This window comes from Dipodomys merriami, unplaced genomic scaffold, assembly GCF_024711535.1.
Source record: "Dipodomys merriami isolate MVZ:Mamm:240054 unplaced genomic scaffold, mDipMer1.0.p SCAF_352, whole genome shotgun sequence".
Classification (NCBI taxonomy): Eukaryota; Metazoa; Chordata; class Mammalia; order Rodentia; family Heteromyidae; genus Dipodomys; species Dipodomys merriami.
The window spans coordinates 793,316-819,748 of record NW_027205071.1 but is presented as its reverse complement, the minus strand read 5'-3'; positions in this window follow the sequence as shown (position 1 = coordinate 819,748).

Here is a 26,433-nt window from a genome sequence, read left to right as displayed (position 1 = left end):
GAGGGTGAGGGTTAGGTTGAGGGTTAGGATTCAGATTAGGGTTAGGGTGAGGGTGAGGTTAAGTTTTGTGTTAGGCTGTGGGTTAGTTTGTGAGTTAGAGTTTGGATTAGGGTTAGGTTGAGGGCTAGGGTGAGGGTGAGGTTTAGGGTTAGGTTTAGGGTGAGGTTTAGGGTTAGGGTTAATGTTAGGTTCAGGATGAGTTTTAGGTTTAGAGTTAGGGTTAGGGTGAGGATGAGGTTGAGGGTTAGGTTTAGAATTAGTGTTAGATTTAGGTTTAGGTTGAGTTTGAGGGTTAGGCTTAGTGTTAGGATGAGGTTTAGGGTAAGGGTTAGGGTGAGTATGTGCGTTAGGGTTAGGGTTAGTGTTAGGCTTAGGGTTAGGCTGCGGGTGAGGTTGAGTGTGAGGGTTAGGGTTAATGTGAGGGTTAGGTTTAGGGTGAGAGTTAGGGTTCGGTTATGTTTAGGGTTAGGGTGAGGGTTAGGGTCAGGGTTACGATGAGCTTGAGGTTTAGGGTTAGGTTGAGAGTTAGGGTTAGGGTTAAATTTAGGTTTAGGGTGAGGGTTAAGGATTGGATTAGGCTTAGGGTGAGGGCTAGGGTGAGGGTGAGGGTTAGGGTTAATGTTAGATTAAGGTTTAGGGTTTGCTTTAGTGTTAGGTTTGGGTTAGGTTGAGGTTTAAGGTTAAGGTGAGGGTGAGGATTAGGGTTAGGGTGAGGGTTAGGGTTAGGATTAGTGTTAGCATGAGGGTGAATGTTAGTATTAGGGTTAGGGTTAGGGTGAGGGTTATGTTTAGGGTTAGGATTAGTGTTATTGTTAGGGTTAGGGTTAGAGTTATGTTGAGGGTGAAGGTGAGGGTGAGGGTGAGGGTTAGGGTTAGGGTGACGTTTAGGGATAGGGTTAGTATGAGGGTTAGGGTAAGCTTGAGGTTTAGGGTTAGATTTACGGTTAGTTGGAGGGTTAGGTAGAGGGTTAGGGTTAGGGTTAGTTTTAGGGTTAAGGATGGGGTGAAGGTTAGGTTGAGGTTTAGGGTTGTGGTTAGGGTTAGTGTTAGGATTAGGGTGAGGATGAGAGTGAGTGTGAGGGTTAGGGTTAGGGTTTGGCTTAGGCTTAGGTTTAAGCTGAGGGTGAGGGTGGGGGTGAGGATTAGGTTTAGGGTGATGGTTAGGGTTAGTGTTAGGGTGAGTGTTAGGATGAGGGTTAGAATTAGGATTAGGGTTAGGGTGAGGTCTAGGGTGAGGGTGAGTGTTAGGTTTAGGGTGATGTTTAGGTTTATGTTTAGGGTGAGGGTTAGGATGAGTTTTAGGCTTAGGGTGAGGTTTAGGGTGAGGATGAAGGTAAGGGTAAAAGTGAGGTTTAGGCTGAGGGTGAGGGTTAAGTTAAGGGTGAGGGTTAGGGTTAGGTTTAGGGTTAGGGTGAGGTTTAGATTGAGGATTAGTGTTAGGGTTAGTGTGAGGTTTAGGGTGAGGATGAGGGTTAGGGTTAGTGTGAGTGTGAGGGTTAGTGTTAGGGTTAGGGTGAGGTCTAGGGTGAGGGTGAGGGTTAGGATTAGGGTTAGGGTTAGGGTGAGGTTTAGGATTAGGGTGAGGTTTAGGGTTAGTGTGAGGGTTAGTGTGAGGTTTAGGGTTAGATTTAGGGTGAGATTTAGTGTTATGGTGAGGGTTAGGGTTAGGGTGAGGGTTATGGTTAGGGTGCGGGTTAGGGTTATGGTTAGAGTTATTGTTAGGTTTAGTGTTATGGTTAGGTTGAGTGTGAGGGTTACGGTTAGGGTTAGGGTTAGCCTTAGTTTTAGGCTGAGGGTTTGGGTGAGGGTGAGGGTTAGGGTTAGTTTGAAGGTAACGGTTAGGGTTAGGTTTAGTGTTAAGGATACGGTTAGAGTTATTGTTAGGGTGAGGGTGAGGTTTAGGGTTAGGTTTAGTTTTAGACTGAGGTTTAGGGTGAGTATTAGGGTTAGGATGATGGTTAGGGTAGGGGTGACGGTAAGGGTAAACGTGAGGGTTAGGTTGAGGTGAGGGTTACAGTAAGGTTGACTATTAGGGTTTAGTTGAGGGTTAGGTTTAGGGTTAGGGTGCGAGTTATGGTTTGCATTAAGTTTAGGGTTAGGGTGAGGTTTAGATTAAGGATTACAGTGAGGGTGAGGGTTAGGGTTATTTTGAGGGTTAGGGTTAGGATTAGGGTTAGGGTTAGGGTGAGGTTTAGGGTTAGTGTTAGGGTGAGGGTAAGGAAGAAGTATTGGGATAGAATTAGGGTTAGGGTGAGGCCAAGGGTGAGGATGAGGTTTAGGGTTAGGATTAGGGTGAGGTTTAGGGTTAGGGTTATTGTTAGGGTGAGGGTGAGGTTCAGGTGTAGGGTTAGTGTTAGGGTTAAGGTTAGGGTGAGAGTTAGGTTGAGGTTTAGGGTTAGGGTTAGGATTAGGGTTAGGGTGATGGTTAGGGTTAGATTGAGGATTAGTGTTAGGGTTAGTGTGAGGTTTAGTGTGAGGCTGAGGGTTAGGGTTAGGGTGAGAGCTAGGGTGAGGCTGAGATTAGGGTTAGTGTTAGGGTGAGTTTTAGGGTTAGGGTTATGTTTAGGGTTAGTGTGAGGGTTAGTTTTAGGGTGATGGTTAGTGTTAGGGTGAGGGTTACGGTTAGGGTGACGGTTATTTTTAGGGTGAGGGTGAGGGTTAGAGTTAGGGTTAGGGTTATTGATAGGGTTCGGGTTAGGTTGAGGTTGAGATTTAGGGTTAGAGTTAAGGTTAGTGTAAGGGTTAGGGTTAGGGTAAGGGTTAGGGTTAGGATTAGGCTTAGGCTTATGCTTAGGCCGAGCATCAGGATGAGGGTTAGGGTTCAGAATAGGGTGAGGGTTAAGGTTAGGGTTAGGGTGAGTGTTAGGATGAGGTTTAGGGTTAGGATTAGGGTTAGAGTGAGGGCTAGGGTGAGGGTTAGTGTGAGGCTTAGGTTTAGGGATGTGGATAGGTTTAGGATTAGTGTGAGGGTTAGGGTTAGGGTTAGGGTTAGGCTAAGGGTTAGGGTGAGAGTTAGGGTTCAGTTTAAGTTTAGGGTCAGGGTGACTTTTAGGGTAAGTGTTCTGGTGATGGTGAGTGTTAGGGTTAGGTTGAGGGTTAGGGTTAGGATTAGGGTTAGGGTGAGGGTGAGGGTTAGGGTTAGTGTTAGGGTAAGGGATAGGATCCGGGTTAGGATTAGGATTAGGGAGAGGGCTATGGTGAGGGTGAGGTTTAGGTTTAGGTTTAGTGTGAGTTTTAGGGTTAGGGTTAGGGCGAGGGTGAGATTTAGGGTTAGATTAGGGTTAGTGTTAGGGTTAGGATAAGGGTGAGCATTAGGGTTAGGGTTAGTGTTAGGCTTAAGCTGAGGATTAGGCTGAGCATTAGGGTGAGGGTTAGGGTTAGGGATAAGGTAATGTTTAGGGTTAGGGTAAGGATTAGGTTTAAGATGAGGGTGAGGTTTATGGTTATATTTAGGGTTACTTGGAGGGTTAGGTCGAGGGTGAGGGTTAGGGATAGTGTTAGGGTTAAAGTTAGGGTGAGGGTTAGGATGAGGTTTAGGGTTATGCTTAGGGTTAGGGTTAAGATTTGGTTTAGGGTGAGTGTGAGGGTTAGGGTTAGGCTTAGGCTTAGGGTTAGGCTGAGGGTGAGGATGGGGGTGTGGATTAGGGTTAGCGTGTTGGTTAGGTTTAGGGTTACAGTGAGGGTTAGGATGAGGGTTAGGTTTAGGATTAGGGTTAGGGTGAGGGCTAGAGTGATAGTGAACGTTAGGTTAAGGGTTAGGCTTAGGCTTAGGGTTAGGCTGAGCGTGTGGTTGAGGGTGAGGTTTAGGGTTAGGGTGATGGTTAGGTTTATGGTTACGGTGAGGGTTAGGATGAGGTTTAGGGTTAGAGTGAGGGTTAGGGTGGGGATGATGGTAAGGATAAAGTTGAAGTTTAGGCTGAGGGTGAGGTTTAAGATAAGGGTGAGTGTCAGGTTTAGGTTTAGGTTTAGGGTAACTGATAAGGTTATGGTTAGTGTGAGGGTTAGATTGAGAATTAGGGTTAGGGTTAGTGTGAGGTTTAGGGTGAGGATGAGGGTTAGGGTTAGGGTGAGGGTGACGGTTAGAATTAGGGTTAGGGTGAGGGCTAAGGGTGAGGGTGAGTGCTAGGTTCATTGTTAGGGTTAAGGTGAGGTTTAGGATTAGGGTGTTATGTTTAGTGTGAGGGTTAGTGTTAGGTTTAGGGTTATTGTTAGTGTGATTGTAAGTGTTAGGGTGAGGGTGAGGGGTAGGGTGAGGGTTATGATTGGGGTGAGGGTTAGCGTTAGGGTTAGGGTTATTGTTAGGTTTAGGGAAAGATTTACGGTTACAGTGAGAGTGAGGGTGAGGGTTAGTGTTAGGGTTAGGGTGAGGGTTAGTGTTAGGGTTATGGTTAGAGTTAGGGTTAGGGTGAGGTTGAGCTTTAGGGGTAGAGTTAGGGTTAGGGTGAGAGATAGGGTGAGGGTTAGGTTTAGGGTGCGGATTAGGGTGGGGGTGATGTTACGGGTAAAGGTGATGGTTAGGCTGAGGGTGAGGGTTACGGTAAGGGTGAGGTTTAGTGTTATGGTGAGGTTCAGTGTTAGGTTTAGGGTGAGGGTGAGGGTTAGATTGAGGATTAGTGTTAAGGTTAGTGTAAGGTTTAGGGTGAGGATGAGGGTTAGGGCTAGAGTGAGAGCTAGGATGAGGGTGAGGGTTAGATTTAGTGTTAGGGTGAGGTTTAGCGTTAGGTGATGTTTAGGGTTAGTGTGAGGGTTAGAGTTAGGGTTAATGTTAGAGTTAGGGAGAGGGTAATTGTTAGGGTGAGGGTTGGGGTTAGTGTGAGGGTTATGTTTAGGGTGAGGGTTAGGGTTAGGGTGAGGGTAAGGGTTAGGGTTAAGGTTATTGATAGGGTTAGGGTTAGGGTGAGGGTGAGGGTGAGATTTAGTGTTAGAGTTAGGGTTAGTGTTAAGGTTAAGGTTGGGGTTAGGCTCAGGCTTAGGCCTAGGCTGAGCATCAGGGGGAGGGTTAGGGTTCGGGATAGGGTGAGGGTTAGGGTTAGGGTTAGTGTGAGGGTTGAGATGAGGTTTTTGTTTAGGATTAGTGTTAGAGTGAGGGCTAGGGTGAGGGTTAGGGTGAGGGTTAGCTTTACAGTGAGAGATAGGGTTCGGGTTAAATTTATGGTCAGGGTGACTGTTAGGGTAAAGGTTACTGTTAGGGTGAGGGTTAGGGTTAGGTTGAGGGTTAGGGTTAGGGTGAGGGTGAGGATGAGGGTTAGGGTTAGTGTTAGGGTGAGGGATAGGATGAGGTTTAGGATTAGGATTAGTGTGAGGGCTAGGGTGAGGTTGAGGTTTAGGGTTAGGGTTAGGGTGAGGTTTAGGGTTAGGGTTAGGGTTAGGCTTAGGGTGAGGATGAGGTTTAGTGTTAGAGTTAGGGTAAGGGTGAGGCTGAGGTTGAGGGTTAGGTTTAAGGTTAGTGTAAGAGATAGGGTTAGGGTGAGTGTTAGGGTGAGGGTTAGGTTAAGGGTTAGGGTAAGGGTTAGGATTAGGTTTAGGATGAGGGTTAAATTTAGGTTTAAGGTTAGGATTAGTGTAAGGTTTAGGATGAGGATGAGGATTAGGGTTAGGGTTACGGTGAGGCTGCGGTTTTGGGGTGGCATTAGGGTTAGGTTGATGGTTAGGGTGAGGGTTATGGTTAGGGTAAGGTTTAGTGTGGGGGTGATGGTAAGGGTAAACGTGAGGGTTAGGCTGAGGGTGAGGTTTACATTGGGGTGAGGTTGAGGGTTAGGGTGTGGGTTAGGGTTAGGGGAAGGGTGTGGGTGAGGGTTAGATTGAGGATTAGTTTTAGGGTTAGTGTGAGGTTTAGGGTGAGGATGAGAGTTAGGGTTATTGTGAGGGCTAGTGTGAGGGTGAGGTTTAGGTTTAGGTTTAGGGTGAGGTTTAGTGTTAGGGTGATGATTAGGGTTAATGTAAGGGTTAGTGTTAGGGTTAGGGTTAGTGTTAGGGTGAGGGTAAGTTTTAGGGTGAGGGTTAGTGTTAGGGTGAGGGTTATGGTTAGGTTGAGGGTTAGGGTTAGTGTTTGGTTATTGTTAGGGTTAGGGTTACGGTTACGGTTACGGTGAGGGTGAGGGTGATTGTTAGGGTTAGGGTTAGTATGAGGTTTAGGTTTAGGGTAAGGGTTAGAGTTAGGGTTAGGGTGAGAGTGAGGTTTACAGTTAAAGTTAGGGTTAGTGTTAGGGTTAGTATTAGGGTGAGGGTTTGGATTAGAGTTACGCTTAGGCTTAGGCTTAGGCCAAGCATGAGTGTAAGAGTTAGGGTTAGGTTTAGTGTTAGGGTTAGTGTTATTTTTAGGGTTAGGTTTAGAGTTATGGGGAGATTGAGGGTGAGGGTGAGGGTTAGGGTTAGGGTGAGGTTTAGCGTGAGGTTTAGGGTTAGGGTTAGGGTGAGGGTGAGGTTTAGGGTTAGAGTTAGTGTTAGGTTGAGGGTTAGGGAGAAGTTTAGCATTATTGTTAGTGTTAGGGTTACGGGGATGTTGAGGGTTAGGTTGAGGTTTAGGGATTGGGTAAGGTTTAGTATTAGGGTGAGTTTGAGGGTGAGTGTGACGGTTAGGGTGAGGGCTAGGCTTAGGCTTAGGGTTAGGCTGAGTGTGAGGGAGGGGGTGAGGATTAGGGTTAGGGTGATGGGTTGGGTTAGGGTTAGTGTTATTGTTTAGGGTTAGGATTAGAGTTACGGTGAGTGTGAGGGTGCGGGTGAGGGTTAGGGTTAAGGATAGGGTGGGGTTTAGGGTTAGGGTTAGGGTTAGTGTGAGGGTGAGGTTTAGGGTTAGATATAGGGTTAGGGAGAGGGTTAGGGTGAGGGTTAGGGATAGGATTGGTGTTAAAATTAGGGTGAGGGTGAGGGTTAGGTTGAGGTTTAGGGTTAGGGTTATGGTTAGGGTTAGTGTGAGGGTTAGTGTTAGGGTTAGGGTTAATTTTAGGGTGAGTGTAAGTGTTAGGCTGAGTGTTTGGGTTAGGGTGAGTGTTATGGTTAGGGTGAGTGTTAGGATTAGGGTTAGGGTTATTGTTAGGGTTAGGTTTAGGGTTTTGGTTAAGGTGAGGGTGAGGTTTTGGGTTAGAGTTAGGATGAGGTTTAGGGTTTGGGTTAGGGTTAGAGTTAGGGTTAGGATGAACGTGAGGTTTACGTTTAGAGTTAGGGTGAGGGTGAGGGTTAGGGTTAGGATTAGGGTTTGGGTGAGGGTGAGTGTGTGTGTTAGGGTTAGGTTTAGGTTTAGGCTAAGTGTTAGGCAAAGGGTGAGGTTGAGTGTGAGGGTTAGGGTTAGGATTAGGGTTAGTGTGAGAGTGAGGGTGAGGGTTTGTTTTAGTGTTAGGGTGAGGGTTAGGATGAGTGTTAGGAATAGGGTTAGGGTTATGGTGAGCGTTAGGTTTAGGGTTTGGTTGAGGGTTTGAGTTAGGATAAGGATGAGGGTTAATTTTAGGGTTAGGGTGAGGGTTAGGATGAGGATTAGGTTTACGATTAGTGTTAGGGTGAGGGCTAGAGTGAGGGTGAGAACTAGAGTTAGTGTTAGGGTAAGTTTTGGGGTTATAGTTAGGGTTAGGGTGAGGGTTAGGATGAGGGTTAGCGTTAAGGTGAGGGTGAGGGTTATGGTTAGAGTGAGGATTAGGGTTAGTTTTAGGGTATGGGTTAGGATGAGGATGAAGTTTAGGGTTAGTGTTAGGGTTAGGGTGAAGTGGAGGCTGAGTGTAAGGGTGACAGTTAATGTTAGGTTTAGGGTTAAGGTAAGGGTCAGGGTTAGGGTGAGTGTGAGGATGAGGGTTAGGGTTACCGTGAGGGTTAGGGTTAGGGTTAGGAGGAGGGTTAGGGTGAATTTTAGGATTAGGATTAGGGTTAGGGTGAGGGCTAGGGTGAGGGTGAGTTTTAGGGCTAGGGTTAGGGTGAGGTTTAGGTTTAGGGTTAGGGTGAGGTTTAGGGTTAGGGTTTGGGTTAGGGTTAGGGTGAGGGTGAGGTTTAGGGTTAGAGTTAGGGTTAGGCTTAGGCTTAGGGTTAGGCTGAGAATGAGGGTGAGGCTGAGGGTTAGTGTTAGGGTGAGGGTTAGGGTAAGAGTTAGGGGTTGGGTTAGTGTTATGGTGAGGGTGAGGTTTACGGTTAGAGTTAGGGGTAGGATGAAGCTGAGGTTGAGGGTTTGGGTTAGGGTTAGTGTTAGATTTAGGGTTAGGGTGAGGGTTAGGTTGATGGTGAGTGTAAGGCTTAGGGTTAGGATTAGGTTTAGGGTAAGGGTTAGGGTGAGTGTGAGCATTAGGACTAGGGTTAGGGCTTGGCTTAGGGTTAGGCTGAGGGTGATGGTGAGGGTTAGGGTAAGTGTTAGATTAAGGTTTAGGGTTAGGGTTAGGGTGAGAGTTAGGGTTTGTGTATGTTTAGGGTTAGGGTGAGGGTTAGGATTACGGTTAAGGTGAGCTTGAGGTTTAGGATTATGTTGAGGATTAGGCTTAGGGTTAGGGCTAGGGTGAGGGTTAAGGTTCGGGTTAGGATGAGGGTAAGGATGAGGATTAGGGTTAGGATTAGGGTTAGGCTGAGGGCTAGGGTGAGGTTGAGGGTTAGGGTGAGGGTAAGTTTGAGGGTTAGGTTTACCGTCAGGGTGATGATTAGGGTTAGGGTGAGGGTTAGGTTTAGGATTAGGGTTAGCCTGAGGATGAGTGTTAGGATTAGGGTTAGGGTTAGGGTTAGGGTTAGGTTTCGGGTTAGGATTAGTGTTATTGTTAGGGTTAGGGTTAGAGTTATGGTGAGGGTGAGGGTGAGGATTAAGTTTAGGGTGAGGTTTAGTGTTAGGGTTAAGATTAAGGTTAGGGTGAGAGTGAGGGTTCGGGTTAGTGTGGGTGTTAGGGTTAGGGTTAGGGTGAGTGTTAGGGTTCGGTTATGTTTAGGGTTAGGGTGAGGTTTAGGGTTAGGGTTAGGGTGAGAGTTAGGGTTCAGTGATATTTAGGGTTAGGGTGAGGGATAGGGTTAGGGTTACGGTGAGCATGAGGTTTAGGGTAACGTTGTGGATTCGGCTTACGTTTAAGCCTAGGGTGAGGGTTAAGGTTAGGGTGAGGGTGAGGGTAACGGTGAGGTTTAGGGTTAGGATTAGGGTTAGGGTGAGGGTGAGGTTTAAGGTTAGAGTTAGGGTTAAGCTGAGGCTGAGGGTGACTGTTAGGGTTAGGTTTAGGATTAGGATTAGGGTAAGGTTTAGGGTGAGTGTGAGTGTTAGTGTTAGGGTTAGGCTTAAGGTTACACTGAGGGTGAGGGTGAGGGTGAGGTTAGGGTTAGGATTAGGGTTAGGGTGAGGGTGAGTGTGTGTGTTAGAGTTAGGTTTAGGGTTTGGCTTAGGGTTAGGCTGAGGGTGAGGTTGAGGGTAAGTGTTAGTTTTAGGGTGAGGGTTAGGGTAAGGGTTAGGGGGAGGGTTAGGATGAGGTTTAGTGTTAGGATTAGGGTTCGGCTGAGGGCTAGGGTGAGGGGGAGGTTTAGGTTTAGGGTCAGGATGAAGTTTAGTGTTTGGGTTAGGGTTATGGTGATGCTGAGGGTGAGGGTTAGGGTTTGGATTAATATTAGGCTTAAGCTTAAGGTGAGGTTTAGGTTGAGGGTTAGGATTAGGGTTAGGAGTAGGATTAGGGTTAGGGTGATGTTGAGGATTAGGGCTAGGGTTAGGGAAAGGCTTAAGGTTAGGCTGAGGTTGAGGGTGAGGGTTAGGGTTAGGGTGAAGTTTAGGGTTAGGGTTAGGGTGAGTGTGAGGATTAGGGTTAGGCTTAGGCTTAGGATTATGCTTAGGGTGAGGGTGTGGTTTAGTGTTAGGGTTAGGGTTAGGGTTAGGGGGAGGTTTAGGATGAGGGTTAGTGTTAGGGTGAGGTTTAGGGTGAGGGTGAGTGTGTGTGTTATGGTAGGTTTATGGTTAGGCTTAGGGTTAGGCTGCGGGTGAGGTTGAGGCTGAGTGTTAATGTTAGCGTGAGAGTTAGGATAAGGGTTAGGGGGAGGGTTAGGAAAAGGGATAGGGTTAGGATTAGGTTTGGGTGAGACTAGGGTGAGAATGAGGTTTAGGTTAGGTTTAGCTTGAGGGTTAGGATTATGGTAAGGGTGAGAGTTAGTGTTTGGGTTAAGTTTAGGGTTAGGTTGAGGGTTAAGGTAAGGGTTACGTTAAGGGTAAGGGTTAGGGTTAGGATGAGGGTGAGGGTTCGGATTAGGGTTAGGGTGAGCGTGAGGGTTATGGTTAGTGTTAGGGTGAGGGTTAGGGTTAGGATTAGTGTTAGGGTGAGGGCTAGGGTGAGGGTGAGGTTTAGGGTTAGGGTTAGGGTTAGGGTGAGGTTTGGGGTTAGGGGTAGGGTTAGTGTTAGGGTGACGTTTACGTTTATAGTTAGGTGTAAGATGAGACTGAGATTGAGGGTTAGGGTTAGGCTTAGTGTTAGATTTAGGGTTAGGGTGAGGGTAAGTTTGAGGGTGAGGGTTAGGATTAGGTTTAGGGTAAGGGTTACGGTGAGTGTGAGCATTAGGGCTAGGGTTAGGGTTTGGCTTAGGGTTAGTCTGAGGGTGAGGGTAAGGATGAGAGTTAGGGTTAGTGTTAGATTAAGGTTTAGGGTTAGGGTTAGTGTTAGGGTGAGGGTTAAGTTGAGCATGAGGTTTAGGGTGACGTTGAGGATTAGGATTAGGGCTAGGGTGAGTGTTAAGGTTAGTGTTAGGGTGAGGGTTAGGATGAGGATTAGGGTTAGGATTAGGGTTAGGGTGAGGGCTGGGGCTAGGTTGAGTGTGAGGGTTAGGGTTAGTGTTAGATTAAGGTTTAGGGTTAGGTTTAGGGTAGGGTGAGGGTAAGTTTGAGGGTTAGGGTTAAGGTCAGGGTGATGATTAGTGTTAGGGTTAGGGCTAGGTTTAGGATTAGGTTTAGCCCGAGGATGAGTGTTAGGATTAGTGTTAGGGTTAGGGTTAAGGTTAGGTTTCGGTTTTGGATTAGTGTTATTGTTATGGTTAGGGTTAGAGTTATGGTGAGGGTGAGGGTGAGGGTGAGGGTGAGGGTTAGGTTTAGGGTGAGGTTTAGCGTTAGGGTTAGTATTAGCATTAGGGTGAGGGTGAGGGTTAAGTTTAGGGTCAGTGTTAGGGTTAGGGTTAGGTTGAGAGTTAGGGTTCGGTTATGTTTAGGGTTAGGGTGAGGGATAGGGTTAGGGTTACGGTGAGCATGAGGTTTAGGGTTACGTTGAGGATTAGGCTTTGGGTTAATCCTAGGGTGAGGGTTAAGGTTAGGCTTAGGGTGAGGGTAAGGATGAGGATTAGGGTTAGGATTAGGGTTAGTGTGAGGGCTAGGGTGAGCTTGAGGGTTAGGATTAGTGTTAGATTAAGGTTTAGGTTTAGGGTTAGGGTTAGGGTGAGGGTTAGGTTGAGGGTTAGGGTTACAGTGATGGTGAGGATTAGGGTTAGGGTGAGGGTTAGGGTTAGGATAACGTTTAGCATGAGGTTGAGTGTTAGGATTACAGTTAGGGTTAGGGTTAGGGTTAGGTTTCGGTTTAGGATTAGTGTAATTGTTAGGGTTAGGGTTAGAGTTATGTTTAGGGTGAGGGTGAGAGTGAGGGGTAGGGTTAGGGTTATGGTGAAGTTTAGGGTTAAGGTTAGGATTAGGGTTAGTTTGAGGATGAGGTTTAGGGTTAGATTTAATTTTAGTTGCAGGGTTAGGTCGAGGGTTAGGGTTAGGTTTAGTTTTAGGGTTAAGGTTAGGGTGAGGGTTAGGTTGAGGTTTAGGGTTATGGTTAGTGTTAGGGTTAGGATTAGGATGAGGGTGAGGGTGAGTGTTAGGGTTAAGGTTAGGGTAAGCCTTAGGCTTTGGGTTAGGCTGAGTGTGAGGGTGGGTGTGAATATTAGGTTTCGGGTGATGGTTAGCATTAGGGCTAGGTTGAGGGTTAAGATGACGGTTAGGATTAGGATTAGGTTTAGGATGAAGGCTAAGTTGAGGGTGAGGGTTAGGGTAAGTTTTCAGCTTAGGCTAAGGGTTAGGATGAGCATGAGGTTGAGGGTGAGGGTTAGGGTTAGGGTGATGGTTAGGTTTATGGTTAGGGTGAGGGTTAGGATGAGGTTTAGGGGAAGGGTGAGGGTTAGGGTGAGGATGAGGGTAAGGGTAAAGATGAGGTTTAGGCTGAGGGTGAGGGTTAAGATAAGAATGAGGGTTAGGGTTAAGTTTAGGGTTAGGGTAAGGGTTAAGGTTAGGGCTAGATTGAGGGTTAGATTGAGGATTAGGGTTAGCGTTAGTGTGAGCTTTAGGGTGAGGATGAAGGTTAGGGTTAGGGTCAGGGTGATGGTTAGAATTAGGGCTAGGGTGAGGGCTAGGGTGAGGGTGAGAATTAGGGTTAGGGTTAGGGTTAGGGTGAGGTTTCGGATTAGGGTGAGGTTTAGAGTTAATGTGAGGGTTAGTGTTAGGTTTAGGGTTAGCGTTAAGTTGCGGGTTATGGTTAGTGTGAGGGTTAGGGTTAGGTTTAGGGTTATTGTTAGGTTTAGGGTTAGGGTTACGGTTATGGTGATGGTGAGGGTTAGGTTTACGGTTAGGGTGAGGTTTAGTGTTAGTGTTAGGATTAGAGTTAGGGTTATGGTGCGGGTGAGGTTTAGGGGTACAGTTAGGGTTAGGGTGAGATGTTAATGTTAGGTGCGGGTTAGCGTCGGTGTGACAGTAAGGGTAAAGTTGAGGGTTAGGCTGAGGGTGAGGGTTACAGTAAGGGTGAGGGTTAGGGTTAGGGTGAGGGTTAGTGTTAGCTTTAGGGTGAGGTTGAGGGTTAGATTGAGGATTAGTGTTAGTGTTAGTGTGAGGTTTAGTGTGAGGATGAGGGTTAGGATTAGGGTGAAGGCTAGGGTGAGGGTGAGGGTTGGGGTTAGTGTTAGGCTGAGGTTTAGGTTTACGGTGATGTTTAGGGTTAGTGTGCGGGTTAGTGTTACGGTTAGGATTAGTGTTAGGTTGAGGGTAAGTGTTTGGGTGAGCATTAGGGTTAGGGTGAGGGTTATGGTTAGGGTGAGTGTTAGGGTTAGGATTATGTTTATTGTTAGGTTTTGGGATAGTGTTACGGTTACGGTGAGGGTTAGGGTGAGGGTTAGGTTTAGGGTGAGGTTTAGGGTTAGGGTTAGGGTTCGGGTGAGGTTGAGGTTTAGGGTAAGATTTAGGGTTAGTGTTAGTGTGAGGGTTAGTGTTAGCATTAGGGTTAGTGTTACAGTCAGGGTAAGTCTTAGGGTGAGGGTTTGGGTCAGGGTGAGGGTTATGGTTATTCTGAGGGTTAGGATTAGGGTTAGGGTTATTGTTAGGGTTGCGTTTAAGTTTATGGTTATGGTACGGGCGAGGGTGAGGGTTAGTGTTAGGGTTAGGGTGAGGTTTAGAATGAGGGTGGGGTTTAGAGTTAGAGTTAGGGTTAGGGTGAGGGTTAGCTTGAGGGTTAGGGTTAGGGTTAGTGTTAGGTTTAGGGTTAGGGTGAGAGTTAGGAGGAGGTATAGGGTTAGTGTTAGGGTTAGGATTAGGGTTAGGGTGAGGGTGAGTGTGTGTGTTAGGTTTTGGTTTAGGGTTAGGCTTAGGGTTAGGCTGAGGGTGAGGTTGAGAGTGAGGGTTAGGTTTAGGGTTAGGGTAAGGGTGAGGGTGAGGTTTAGGGTTAGGATTAGGGTGGAGTTAGGATTAGGGTTCGTGTGAGGGTGAGGGTGAGGTTTAGGTTTAGGGTTAGGATGAGAGTTAGGGTTAGGATTAGGGTTAGGGTGAGTACTAGGGTGAGGGTGATGGTTAGGTTTAGGGTGACGGTTACGTTTGCAGTTAGGGTGAAGTTTAGGATGAGGTTTAGGGTTAGGAGGAGGTTTAGTTTGAGGATGATGATAAGGGTAAAAGTGAGGTTTAGGCTGGGGGTTAGGGTTAAGATAAGGGTGAGTGTTAGGGTTAGGTTTAGGGTTAGGTTAAGGGTTAGGATTAGGGTTATGATGAGGGTTAAATTGAGTTTTAGTGTTAGGGTTATTGTAAGGTTAAAGGTGAGGTTGAAGGTTAGGGTTAGGGTCAAGTTTAGGGTTAGGGTGAGGTTGAGTTTTGTGGTGTCATTAGGGTTAGGGTGAGAGTTAGGGTGAGGGTTAGGTTTAGGGTAAGGGTTCGCGTGGGGGTGATGGTAAGGTTAAATGTGAGGGTTAGGCTGAGGTTCAGGGTTACAGTGGGGTGAGGTTTAGGGTTAGGGTGAGGGTTAGGGTTAGGGGAAGGGTGTGGGTGAGGGTTAGATTGAGGATTAGTGTTACGGTTAGTGTGTGGTTTAGGGTGAGGATGAGGGTTAGGGTTAGGGTGAGTGCTAGGGTGAGGGTGAGGGTTAGGTTTAGGTTTAGGGTGAGGTTTAGGGTTAGGGTCATGATTAGGGTTAGTGTGAGGGTTAGTGTTAGTTTTAGGGTTAGTGTTAGGGTGAGGGTTAGGGTCAGGGTGAGGTTTATGGTTATGTTGAGTGTTAGGGTTAGGGTTAGGGTTATTGTTAGGGTTAGGGTTACGGTTATGGTGAGGGTGAGGGTGAGGGTGAGGGTGAGGGTTAGGGCTAGTATGACGTTTAGGTTTAGGTATGGGTTAGAGTTAGGGTTAGGGTGAGAGTGAGTTTTACGGTTAGATTTAGGGGTAGTGTTAGGGTCAGTGTTAGGGTGAGGGTTTGGGTTAGAGTTACACTTAGGCTTAGGCTTAGGCTTAGGCCAAGCATGAGGGTGAGGGTTAGGGTTAGGGTTAGGGTGCGGGTTAGGGTTAGTTTTAGGGTGAGGTTTAGGATGAGGTTTAGGGTTAGGATTAGTGTTAGGGTGAGGACTAGTGTGATGGTTAGGGTGAGGGTTAGTTTTAGGGATAGGGTTAGGTTTAGGGTTAGGGTTAGGTTGAGGATGAGTCTGAGGGTCAATGTTAGGGTTAGTCTTAGGGTTAGGGTGAGGGTAAGGTTATGGTTTTGGTTAGGGTGAGGGTGATGCTGAGGATTAGGGTTAGATTTAGGGTTGGGTTTAGTGTTAGTGTTAGGGTTAGGGTTATGGTTACAGTTAGGTTAGGGTTAGGGTTAGGCTTAGGTTTAGGCTGAGGGTGAGGGTGGGGTTGAGTATTAGGGTTAGGTTTAGGATTAGGGTTATTGTTAGTGTTATGGTTAGGGTTAAGTTTGCACTGAGGTTGAGGCTGAAGGTGAGGATTATGGATAATATTAGGGTTAAGGTTAGGGTTAGTGTTATTTTTAGGGTTAGGTTTAGAGTTACGGTGAGATTGAGGGTGAGTGTTAAGGTTAGGGTTAGTGTGAGGTTTATGGTTAGGGTTAGGGTGAGGGTGAGGTTTAACGTTAGAGTTAGTGTTAGGGGGAGGGTTAGGGGGACGTTTAGGGTTATTGTTAGTGTTAGGGTTAGGGGATGATGAGGGTTAGGTTTAGGTTTAGGGATAGGGTTAGGTTTAGTATTAGGGTTAGGGTGAGGGTGAGTGTGACGGTTAGTGTGAGGGCTAGGCTTAGGCTTAGGGTTAGGCTCAGGGTGAGGGTGGGGGTAAAGATTAGGGTTAGGGTGATGGTTTGGGTTAGGGTTAGTGTTATTGTTAGGGTTAGGGTTAGAGTTACGGTGAGGGTGAGGGTGAGGGTTAGGGTTAGGTTTAGGGTGAGGTTTAGGGTTAGTGTTAGGATTAGGGTTAGGGTGAGGGTGAGGTTTAGGTTAGATTTAGGGTTAGTTGGAGGTTTAGGTCGAGGGTTAGGGTTAGGGTTAGTTTTAGGGTTAAGTTTAGGGTGAGGGTTAGGTTGAGGTTTAGGGTTATGGTCAGGGTTAGTTTTAGGAGTAGGGTGAGTGTGAGTGTGAGGGTGAGGGTTAGGGTTAGTCTTAGAATTAGGCTTATAGTTAGGCTGAGGGTGAGGGTGGGGGTGAAGATTAGGTTTAGGGTGGTGGTTAGGGTTGGGGCTAGGGTGAGGGTTAGGATAAGGATTAGGATTAGGATTAGGGTTAGGGTGAGGTCTAGGGTGTTGGTGAGGTTTGGGGTAAGGGTTAAGCTTAGGCTTAGGGTTAGGCTGAGCGTGACATTGAGGGTGAGTTTTAGGGTTTTGGTGATGGTTATGTTTAGGGTTAGGGTGAAGGTTAGGTTGAGGTTTAGGGATAGTGTTAGGTTTAGTATTAGATTTAGGGTGAGGGTGAGTGTGAAGGTTATGGTGAGGGCTAGGCTTAGGCTTAGGGTTAGGTTGAGGTTGTGGGTGCGGGTGAGGGTTAGGGTTAGTGTTAGGGTGTGGTTTAGGGTTAGGGTGAGGGTTAGTGTGAGGGTGAGGTTTAGGGTTAGATATAGGGTTATGGGGAGGGTTAGGGTTAGGGTTAGGGATAGGGTTACTGTTAGAGTTAGGGTGAGGGTGAGGTTTAGGTTGAGGTTAGGGTTAGGGTTATGGTTAGGGTTAATGTGAGGGTTAGTGTTAGGGTTAGGGTTAGTGTTAGGTTGAGGGTAAGTTTTAATGTGAGGTTTTGGGTTAGGGTGAGTGTTATGGTTAGGGTGAGCGTTAGGATTAGGGTTAGGGTTATTGTTAGGGTTAGGTTTAGGGTTTTGTTTACGGTGAGGGTGAGGCATAGGTTTAGGGTTAGGGTGAGGTTTAGGGTTTGGGTTAGGGTTAGAATGAGGATTATGATGAAGGTGAGGTTTGGGGTTAGAGTTAGGGTGATGGTGAGGTTTAGGGTTAGGATTTGGGTTAGGGTGAGGTTGAGTGTATGTGTTAGCTTTAGGTTTAGGCTAAGAGTTAGGCTAAGGGTGAGGTTGAGGGTGAAGTTTAGGGTTTGGATTAGTGTTAGTGTGAGAGTGAGGGCTACGGTTTGATTTAGTGTTAGGGTGAGGGTTACGGTGATTGTTAGGATTAGGGTTAGGGTTATGGTGAGCGTTAGGTTTAGGGTTAGGTTGAGGGTTTGGATTAGGGTAAGAGTTATGGTTCAGAAAACCCAGAAATGAACCTACAGACCTATAGCCATCTAATCTTCGATAAGGAAGCTAAAACAATAGAATGGAAGAAAGACAGCCTCTTCAGTAAATGGTGCTGGTAAAATTGGTTAACTACATGTAGAAAACTAAAGCTAGATCCTTATATATCACCCTGCACCAGAATCAACTCCAAATGGATCAAAGACCTTGAACTCAAAGCAGACACTCTGAAAACATTACAGGATGGAATAGGAGAAACCCTAGGTCTCCTTGGCTCAGGCCGAAATTTTCTGAATAGAGACCCAGAAACACAACAAATCAAAGAAAGGTTGGACAAATGGGATTGCATAAGGTTGCAGAGCTTCTGCAGGGCAAATGACATAGCTAGCAAGATCAATTGAAAGCCCACCGATTGGGAGAAGATCTTTACTAGCCATACAACGGACAAGGGTCTCATATCTAAAATATACTTGGAACTCAAAAATTTAAGCCACCCAACAACAAATCCTCAAAGAAACAACTGCCCAATAAATAAGTGGGCGAAAGACTTAAAGAGAAGCTTCTCTGAAGAAGAAAGAAGGATGGCCAATAGACACATGAAGAAATGTTCAACATCCCTAGCCATAAAAGAAATGCAAATCAAAACAACATTGAGATATCACCTCACTCCAGTTAGAACAGCAAAAATCAAGAACTCTAACAACAACAGATGCTGGAGGGGATGTGGACAGAAAGGAACCTTACTACATTGTTGGTGGGAAAGTAAACTTGTTCAACCACTTTGGAAAGCAGTATGGAGGTTCCTCAAAGACTTCACATAGATCTCCCCTATGATCCAGCAATCCCACTTTTGGGCATTTACCCAAATGTATACAAACAAGACCACACTAATGCTACCAGCACAACTATGTTTATTGCAGCATTATTTACCATAGCTAAGATATGGAACCAACCCAGATGTCCCTCAGTAGATGAATGGATCAAGAAAATGTGGTATATATACACAATGGAAATCTATGCCTCCATCAGAAAGAATGACATTTCCCCATTTGTGAGGAAATGGAAAGGCTTGGAAAAAATTATATTAAGTGAAGTAAGCCAGGCCCAAAGAAACATAGGTCCCATGGTTTCCCTTATTTGCAATATCTAGTATAGGTATGAGTCAAGCAGAAAAGTTCAGATAATGTGATGTTAGGAAAATGAACCCTTAGTTATGTATTTTAATGTTTTCGTTTCTTTCATGCATGTGTTTCTAACGCATTTATAAGATTATTTCTTTGTTGCTTTGTATGTCCCTCCCCCACAGTGTAACCCCCGCTTTCACTTTATTTGATGTCAGTATAACATGTGGAGGAGATGGGGACAACAAGTCGTTTAAGGATTCAGGTGGACCTGTTGCAACAAGGAGAATTACAAAATGTCATGTCAAATCAAGCTTTACAATGTCGGTGTGGGGGGGGAGGGGGGTATGATTGGGTGGGGGGGAGGGGGGAGGCTGGGAAGGGAGGTGAAGGGTAAACAAAGGAGGAGGCTGCAATGCTTGGTAAGAAATGTATGCATTATCCTGCCAATGTAATTGTAACCCCTCTGTACAGTATGTTCTCAAATAAAATTAAATTAAATTAAAAAAAAAAGAGTTAGGGTTCAGTTAAGTTCAGGGTTAGGGTGAGGGTTAGGGTTAGGGATATGGTGAGCATTAGGGTTAGGGTTAGGTTGAGGTTCTGGGTTACGTTAAGGATTAGGGTTAGTTTTAGGGTTAGGATGAGGGTTAGGATGAGGATTAGGGTTATGATTAGTGTTAGGGTGAGGGATAGGGTGAGGGTGAGAACTAGGGTTAGTGTTAGGTTAAGGCTTAGGGTTAGGGATAGGATTAGGGTGAGGGTTAGGATGAGGTTTAGGGTTACAGTGAGGGTGAGGGTTATGGTTAGGCTGAGGGTTAGGGTTAGGATTAGGGTTAGGGTTAGGGTGAGGGTGAGGTTTATGGTTAGAGTTAGGGTTAGGGTGAAGCTGAGGGTGAGTGTTAGGGTTCCAGTTAGTGTTAGGTTTTAGGTTAGTGTAAGTGTCAGTGTTAGAGTGAGGGTAAGGGTGAGGGTTAAGGTTAGGGTGAGGGTTAGGGTTAAGGTTAGGGGGAGGGTTAGGATGAGGGTTAGGATTAGGATTAGGGTTAGGGTGCGGGCTAGGTTGAGGGTGAGGTTTAAGGTTAAGGTTAGGGTGAGGTTTAGGGTTAGGGTTAGAGTTAGGGTTAGGGTGAGGCTGAGGTTTAGAATTAGAGGTAGGGTTAAGGTGAGGCTGAGGATGAGGGTTAGGGTTAGGTTTAGGATAAGGATTAGGATAAGGGTTAGGGTGAGTGTGAGGGTTTAGGGTTAGGGTTAGGGTTAGGCTTAGGTTTACACTGAGGGTGAGGGTGAGGGTTAGGGTTAGGATTAGGGTTAAGGTGAGGTTGAGTGTGTATGTTAGTGTTAGGTTTAGGGTTAGGCTTCAGGTTAGGCTGAGGGTGAGGGTGAGGGTGAGGATTAGGGTTTGGGTGAGGGTTAGGGTAAGAGTTTGGGGGAGGGTTAGCATGAGGGTTAGTGTTAGGATTAAGGTTAGGGAGAGGGCTAGGGTGAGCGTGAGGTTTAGGTTGAGGGTCAGGGTGAGGTTTAGTGTTAGAGTTAGTGTTAGGGTGAGGCTGAGGGTGAGGGTTAGGGTTAGGATTAATGTTAAGCTTAGGCTTAAGGTGAGGGTTAGGTTGAGGCTGAGGGTTAGGATTAGGGTTAGGAGTAGGATTAGTGTTAGGGTGAGGGTGAGTGTGAGGGTTAGGCATAGGGTTAGGGATAGGCTTAGGGTTAGTCTGAGGTTGAGGGTGAGGGTTAGGGTTAGGGTGAGGTTTAGGTTTAGGGTTACAGTGAGTGTGAGGGTTAGAAATAGGGTTGGGTTTAGAATTAGATTGAGGGTAAGAGTGTGGGTTAGTGTTAGGGTTAGGTTTAGGGTTATGTGGATGGTTAAGATGAGGGTTAGGGTTAGGGTGAGGTTTAGGGTGAGGGTGAGTTTGTGTGTTAGGGTTAGGTTTAGTGTTAGGCTTAGGGTTAGTCTGAGGGTGAGGTTGAGGCTGTGGGTTAGTGTTAGGATGAGGCTTAGGGTAAAGGTTAGGGGGAGGGTTAGGAAAAGGGATAGGGTTAGGATTAGGTTTGGGTGAGGCTAGATTGAGGATGAGGTTTAGGGTTAGGTTCAGCTTGATCATTAGGATTATGGTAAAGGTGAGAGTTAGTGTTTGGGTTAAGTTTAGGGTTAGCTTGAGGGTTAGGGTAAGGGTTATGATGAGGGTGAGTGTTAGGGTTAGGTTGAGGGTGAGGGATCGGATTAGGGTTAGGGTGAGGGTGAGGGTTATGGTTAGTTGTAGGTTGAGGGTGAGCGCTAGGGTGAGGGTGAGGTTTAGGGTTAGGGGTAGGGTTAGTGTTAGGGTGATGGTGAAGTTTAGGGTTAGAGTTAGGGGTAGGATGAGGCTGAGGTCGAGGGTTAGGGTTGGGGTTAGTGTAACATTTAGGGCTAGGGTGAGGGTTAAGTTGAGGGTGAGGGTTAGGCTTAGGGTTAGGGTTAGGTTTAGGGTAAGGTTTAGGTTGAGTGTGAGCGTTAGGGCTAGGGTTAGGTTTTGGCTTAGGGTTAGGCTGAGGGTGAGGATGAGGGTTAGGGTTAGTGTTAGATTAAGTTTTAGGGTTATGGTTAGGGTTAGGGTGAGAGTTAGGGTTCAGTTATGTTTATGGTTAGGGTGAGGCTTAGGGTTAGGTTTAAGGTGAGTGTGAGGTTTAGGGTTACGTTGAGGATTAGGGTTAGGTTTAGGGCTAGGGTGAGGGTTAAGGTTACGGTTAGGGTGAGGGTAAGGATGAGGTTTAGGGTTAGGATTAGGGTTTGGGTGAGGGCTAGGGTGAGGTTGAGGGTTAGGGTTAGTGTTAGATTAAGGTTTAGGGTTAGGGTGAGAGTTAGGTTGAGGGTTAGTGTTTTGGTGAGGGTGATGATTAGGGTTAGGGTGAGGGTTTGGTTTAGGATTAGGGTTAGTGTGAGGGTGAGTGTTAGGATTAGGGTTAGGGTTAGGTTTCGGTTTAGGATTAGTGTTATTGTTAGGGTTAGGGTTAGAGTTATGGTGAGTGTGAGGGTGAGGGTGAGGGTTAGGTTTAGGGTGAGGTTTAGGGTGAGGGTTAGGATTAGGGTGAGGTTAAGGGTGAGGGTTAGGGTAAGGATGAGGGTTAGGGTTATGGTGAGGGTGAGAGTTAGGGTTTGATTATGTTTAGGGATAGGGTGAGGATTATGGTTAGAGTTATGGCGAGCATGAGTTTTAGGGTTAGGATGAGGATTAGGCTTAGGGTTAGGGCTACGGTGAGGGTTAAATTTAGGGTTAGGGTGAGGGTAAGGATGAGGATTAGGGTTAGGATTAGGGTTAGGGTGAGGGTGAAGGTTACGGTGAGAATGAGGATTAGGGTTAGGGTGAGGGTTAGGGTTAGGATTAGGCCTAGCATGAGAGTGAGTGTTAGGATTAGGGTTAGGGTTTGGGTTAGGTTTAGGGTTAGGATTAGTGTTATTGTTAGGGTTAGGCTTAGAGTTGTGATGAGGGTGAGGGTGAGGGTGAGGGTTAGGGATAGGGATAGGGTGAGGTTTAGGGTTAAGTTTAGGATTAGGGTTTGGGTGAGGGTGAGATTTAGGGTTAGATTTAGGGTTATTTGGAGGGTTAGGTCGAGGGTTAGGGTTAGGGTTAGTTTTAGGGTTAAGGTTAGGGAGAGGTTTAGGTTGAGGTTTAGTGTTATTGTTAGGGTTAGGGTTAGGATTAGGGTGAGGGTGAGGGTGAGTGTGAGGGTTAGGTTTAGGTTTAGGCTTAGGCTAGGGTTAGGCTGAGTGTGAGGGTGGGGGTGAAGATTAGCTTTAGGGTGATTGTTAGGGTTAGGGCTAGGATGAGTGTCAAGATGAGGGTTAAGATTACGATTAGGGTTAGGTTGAGTTCTAGGGTTAGGGTGAGGGTCAGGTTAAGGGTTAGGCTTAGGCTTAGGGTTAGGCTGACCGTGAGGTTGAGGGTCAGGTTTAGGGTTAGGGTGATTGTTAGGTTTACGGTTGGGTGAGGGTTGGAATGAAGTTTAGGGTTAGGGTGAGGGTTAGGGTGATGGTGATAAGGGTAAAGGTGATGTTTAGGTTGAGGTTGAGGGTTAAGGTAAGGGTGAGGGTTAGGTTAAAGTTTGGGGTTAGGGTAAGGGTTAGGGTTAGGATTAGGGTGAGGGTTAGATTTAGGATTAGGTTTAGGGTTAGTGTGAGAGTTAGGGTGAGGATGAAGTTTAGGGTTAGGGTGAGGGTGATGGTTAGAATTAGGGTTAGGGTCAGGGTGAGGATTAGGGTTAGGTTTAGGGTTAGGGTGAGGTTTAGGGTTAGTGTGACTGTTATTGTTAGGGTTAGCGTTAGTGTTAGGGTGAGGGTATGTGTTAGGGTGAGGGTTAGGGTTAGGGTGTGGGTTATGGTTCGTGTGAAGGTTAGGGTTAGGTTTACGGTTATTGTTAACTTTAGGGTTAGGGTTACGGTTATGGTGAGGGTGAGGGTTAGGTTTAGGGTTTGGGTCAGGTTTAGTATTAGGGTTAGTGTTAGAGTTAGGGTTATGTTGAGGTTGAAGTTTAGGGGTAGAGTTAGGGTTAGGGTAAGGGTTAGGTTTAGGGTGCGCATTAGCATGGGGGTGACAGTAAGGGTAAAGGCGAGGGTTAGGCTGAGGGTGAGGGTTACGGTAAGGTTGAGGGTTAGGGTTAGGCTGAGGCTTAGTGTTAGCTTTAGAGTCAGGTTGAGAATTAGATTGAGGATTAGTGTTAGAGTTAGTGTGAGGTTTAGGGTGAGGATGAGGGTTAGGGTTAGGGTGAAGGCTAGGGTGAGGGTGAGGGTTGGGGTTAGTGTTAGGCTGAGGTTTATGGTTCGGGTGATGTTTAGGGTGAGTGTGAGGGTTAGGGTTAGGGTTAGGTTTAGGGTTAGGGTTAGGGTTAGGGTTAGTTAGGGTGAGGTTGTGGATTAGGGTTAGATTTAGGGTTGGTGTTAGTGTGAGGTTAGTGTTAGCATTAGGGTTAGTGATACGGTGAGCGTAAGTCTTAACTTGAGGTTTTGGGTCAGGGTGACAGTTATGGTTATTGTGAGCGTTAGGATTAGGGTTAGGGTTATTGTTAGGGTTCGGTTTAAGGTTATGGTTATGGTGCGGGTGCGGATGAGGGTTAGGGTTACTGTTAGGGTGAGGGTGAGTTTTAGGGTTACAGTTAGGGTTAGGGTGAGGATTGGGATTAAGGTTAGGTTTGCCTTAGGCTGAGCATGAGGGTGAGTGTTAGGGTTCGTGTTTGGGTGAGTGTTAGGGTTAGTTTAGGATTAGGGACAATGTTAGTATGAGGTTTAGGGTTAGGATAAGTGTAAGCGTGAGGGCTAGGCTGAGGGTTACAGTGAGGGTTAGGGTTAGGGATAGGGTGAGGTTTAGGATTAGAGTTAGGGTGATGGTGAGTGTGAGGTTTAGGATTCGGGTGAGGGTTAGGATTAGAATTAGGATGAGGGTTAGGGTTTGGGTTAGGGTGAGGGTGAGTCTGAGGATTAGGGTTAGGTTTCGGGTTAGGTTTAGGGTTAGTGTTAGTGTTAGGGTTAGGGTTAGGGTTACAGTGAGGTTTGGGGTTAGGTTTAGGGTTAGGCTTAGAGTTAGGGTGAGGGTTAGGATGAGGATTAGGTTTACGATTAAGGTTAGGGTGAGGGCTAGGGTGAAGGTGAGGATTAGGGTTAGTGATAGGGTAACGTTTAGGGTTAGGGTTAGGGTTAGGGTGAGGGTTAGGATGAGCGTTAGGTTTACGTTGAGGGTGAGGGTTAGGGTTAGGATGAGGTTTACGGTTTGGATTAGGGTTTGGGTGAAATTGAGTGTTAGCATTAGGGTTAGGGTTAGGGTTAGGGTTAGATTTAGGGTTCGGATTACTGTTATTGTTTGGGTTAGGGTTAGAGTTATGTTGAGAGTGATGGTGAGGGTGAGGATTAGGGTTAGAGTTAGGGTTAAGTTTAGGGTTAGGGTTAGTGTTAGGGTGAGGGTGCGGTTTATGGTTAGAATTAGGTTTAGTTGGAGGGTTAGGTCTAGGGTTAGGATTAGGGTAAGTGTTAGGGTTAAGGTTAGTTTCAGGGTTTAGGAGGTTTAGGGTTAGGGTTAGTGTGAATTTTGGGGTGAGGATGAGGGTTAGGGTTAGGGTGAGGTTTATGTGTAGGGTGATGCTTAGGGATAGTGTGAGGTTTAGTGTTAGGGTTAGGATTAGTGTTAGGGTGAGGGTAAGTGTTAGGGTGAGGGTTAGGGTTAGGGTGAGGGTTATGGTTAGGGTGAGGCTAAGGGTTAGGTTTAGGGTTATTGTTAGCATTAGTGTTAGGGTTAAGGTTATGGTGATTGTGAGGGTGACGGTTAGGGTTAGGGCTAGGATGAGGTTTAGGGTTAGGGTTAGGGTTAGTGTTAGGGTTAGGGTGAGTTTTAGTGTTAGAGTTAGGTTTAGGGTGAGGCTGAGGGTGATGGTTAGGGTTAGGATTAATGTTAAGGTTAGGGTTAAGGTGAGGGTTAGGTTGAGGCTGAGGGTTAGGGTTAGGGTTAGTAGTAGGATTAGGGTTTGTGTTAGGGTGAGTGTGAGGGTTAGGGTTAGGCTTAGTATTAGGATTAGCCTGAGGGTGAGGGTGTGAGTTAGGGTTAGGATTAGTGTTAGGGTGATGTTTAGGGTTTGGGTTATGGTTTGGGTGAGGTTGAGGTTTAGGTTTAGAGTTAGGGTTAGGGTGAGGTTTAGGTTCACGGTTAGGGTAAGTGTTATTTTTAGGTTTAAGGTTAGAGTGAGTCAGGGGGAGGGTTAGGGTTAGGGTTAGTGTTAGGGATAGGATTTGGGTTAGAGTGAGGGTGAGTGTGTTTTAGGTTTACGTTTAGGGTTAGGCTTACGGTTAGGCTGAGGGTGAGTTTGAGGTTGACGGTTAGGGTTAGCCGGAGGTTTTTGGATGAGGGTTAGGGTTAGGATTAGAGTTAGAGTAAGGGCTAGGGTGAGTGTGAGGGTGACGTTTAAGTTTAGGGTTAGGGTTAGGGGGAGGTTTAGTGTTAGGTTTAGGGTTAGAGTTACGGTTACGGTGAGGGTGAGGTTTAGGGGTACAGTTAGGGTTAGGGTGCGGGTTAGCTTGGGGTTGAAGGTAAGGGTAAAGTTGAGGGTTAGGCTGAGGGTGATGGTTACGGTAAGGTTTAGGGTTAGGGTTAGGGTGAGGGTTAGTGTTAGCTTTAGGGTGAGGGTGAGGGTTAGATTGAGGATTAGTGTTAGGGTTAGTGTGAGGTTTAGGGTGAGGATGAGTGTTAGGCTTAGGGTGAGGGCTAGGAAGAGGGTGAGGTTTAGGGTTAGTTTTAAGGTGAGGTTTAGTGTTAGGGTGATGGTTAGGATTAGTGTGAGGGTTAGTGTTAGGATTAGAGTTAGTGTTAGGGTGAACGTAAGTGTTAGGGTGAGGGTGAGGGTTAAGGTGAGTGTTATGGTTAGGGTGAGGGTTAGGATTGTTTTTAGCATTAGGGTTAGGGTTACGGTTATGGTGAGGGTGAGGGTGAGGCTTAGGTTTAGGACTAGCATGAGGTTTAGTTATAAGGTTAGGGTTAGGGTTAGGGTCAGGATGAGGTTTAGTGTTAGAGTTAGGGTTAGGATGAGGCTGAGGGTGAGAGTTAGGTTTAGGATTAATGTTAGGGTTAGGCTTAAGGTGAGGGTTAGGTTGAGGTGAGGATTAGAGTTAGGGTTAGGAGTAGGATTACAGTTAGGGTTTGGGTGAGTGTGAGGGATAGGTTTAGGGTTAGGGATAGGCTTAGGGTTAGGCTGAGGTTGAGGGTGAGGTTTAGGGTAAGGGTGAAGTTTAGGGTTAGGGTTAGGATTAGGAATAGGGTTAGGGTTAGGGTGAGTGTGAGGGTTAGGGTTAAGTTTAGGGTTAGGCTTAGGGTTAGGCTGATGAAGAGGGTGAGGGTGAGGGTTAGGTTTAGGGTGAGGGTTAGGGTTAGGTTTATGGGGAGGGTCAGGATGAGGGTTACATTTAGGATTAGTGTTAGAGGTTGAGGTTTACAGTTAGGGTCAGGGTGAGCTTTAGGGTTAGGTTTAGGGTTAGGGTTCTGGTAAGTGTGAGGTATAGGGTTAGAGTTAGGGTTAACCTGATGCTGAGTGTGAGGCTTAGGGTTAGGGTTAGGATTAAGATTATGTTAAGGGTTAGGGTGAGTGTGAGGGTTAATGTTCTGGTTAGGGTTAGGCTTAGGGTTACACTGAGGGTGAGAGTGAGGGTTAGGATTAGCATTAGGGTTAAGGTGAGGGTGAGTGATTGTGTTAGGTTAGGTTTAGGTTTAGGTTAAGGGTTAGGCTAAGGATGAGGTTGAAGTTGAGGGTTAGGGTTAGGGTATGGTTTAGGGTAAGGGTTAGAGGGAGGGTTAGGATGAGGGTTAGGGTTAGGTTTAGGGTTAGGGTGATAGTGAGGGTGAGGGTTAGGCTTAGTGTTAGGGTGAGGGTTAGGATGAGGTTTAGGATTAGGGTTAGGGTGAGGGGTAGGGTTAGGGTGAAGGTTAGCGTGAGTGTGAGGATTAGGGTTAG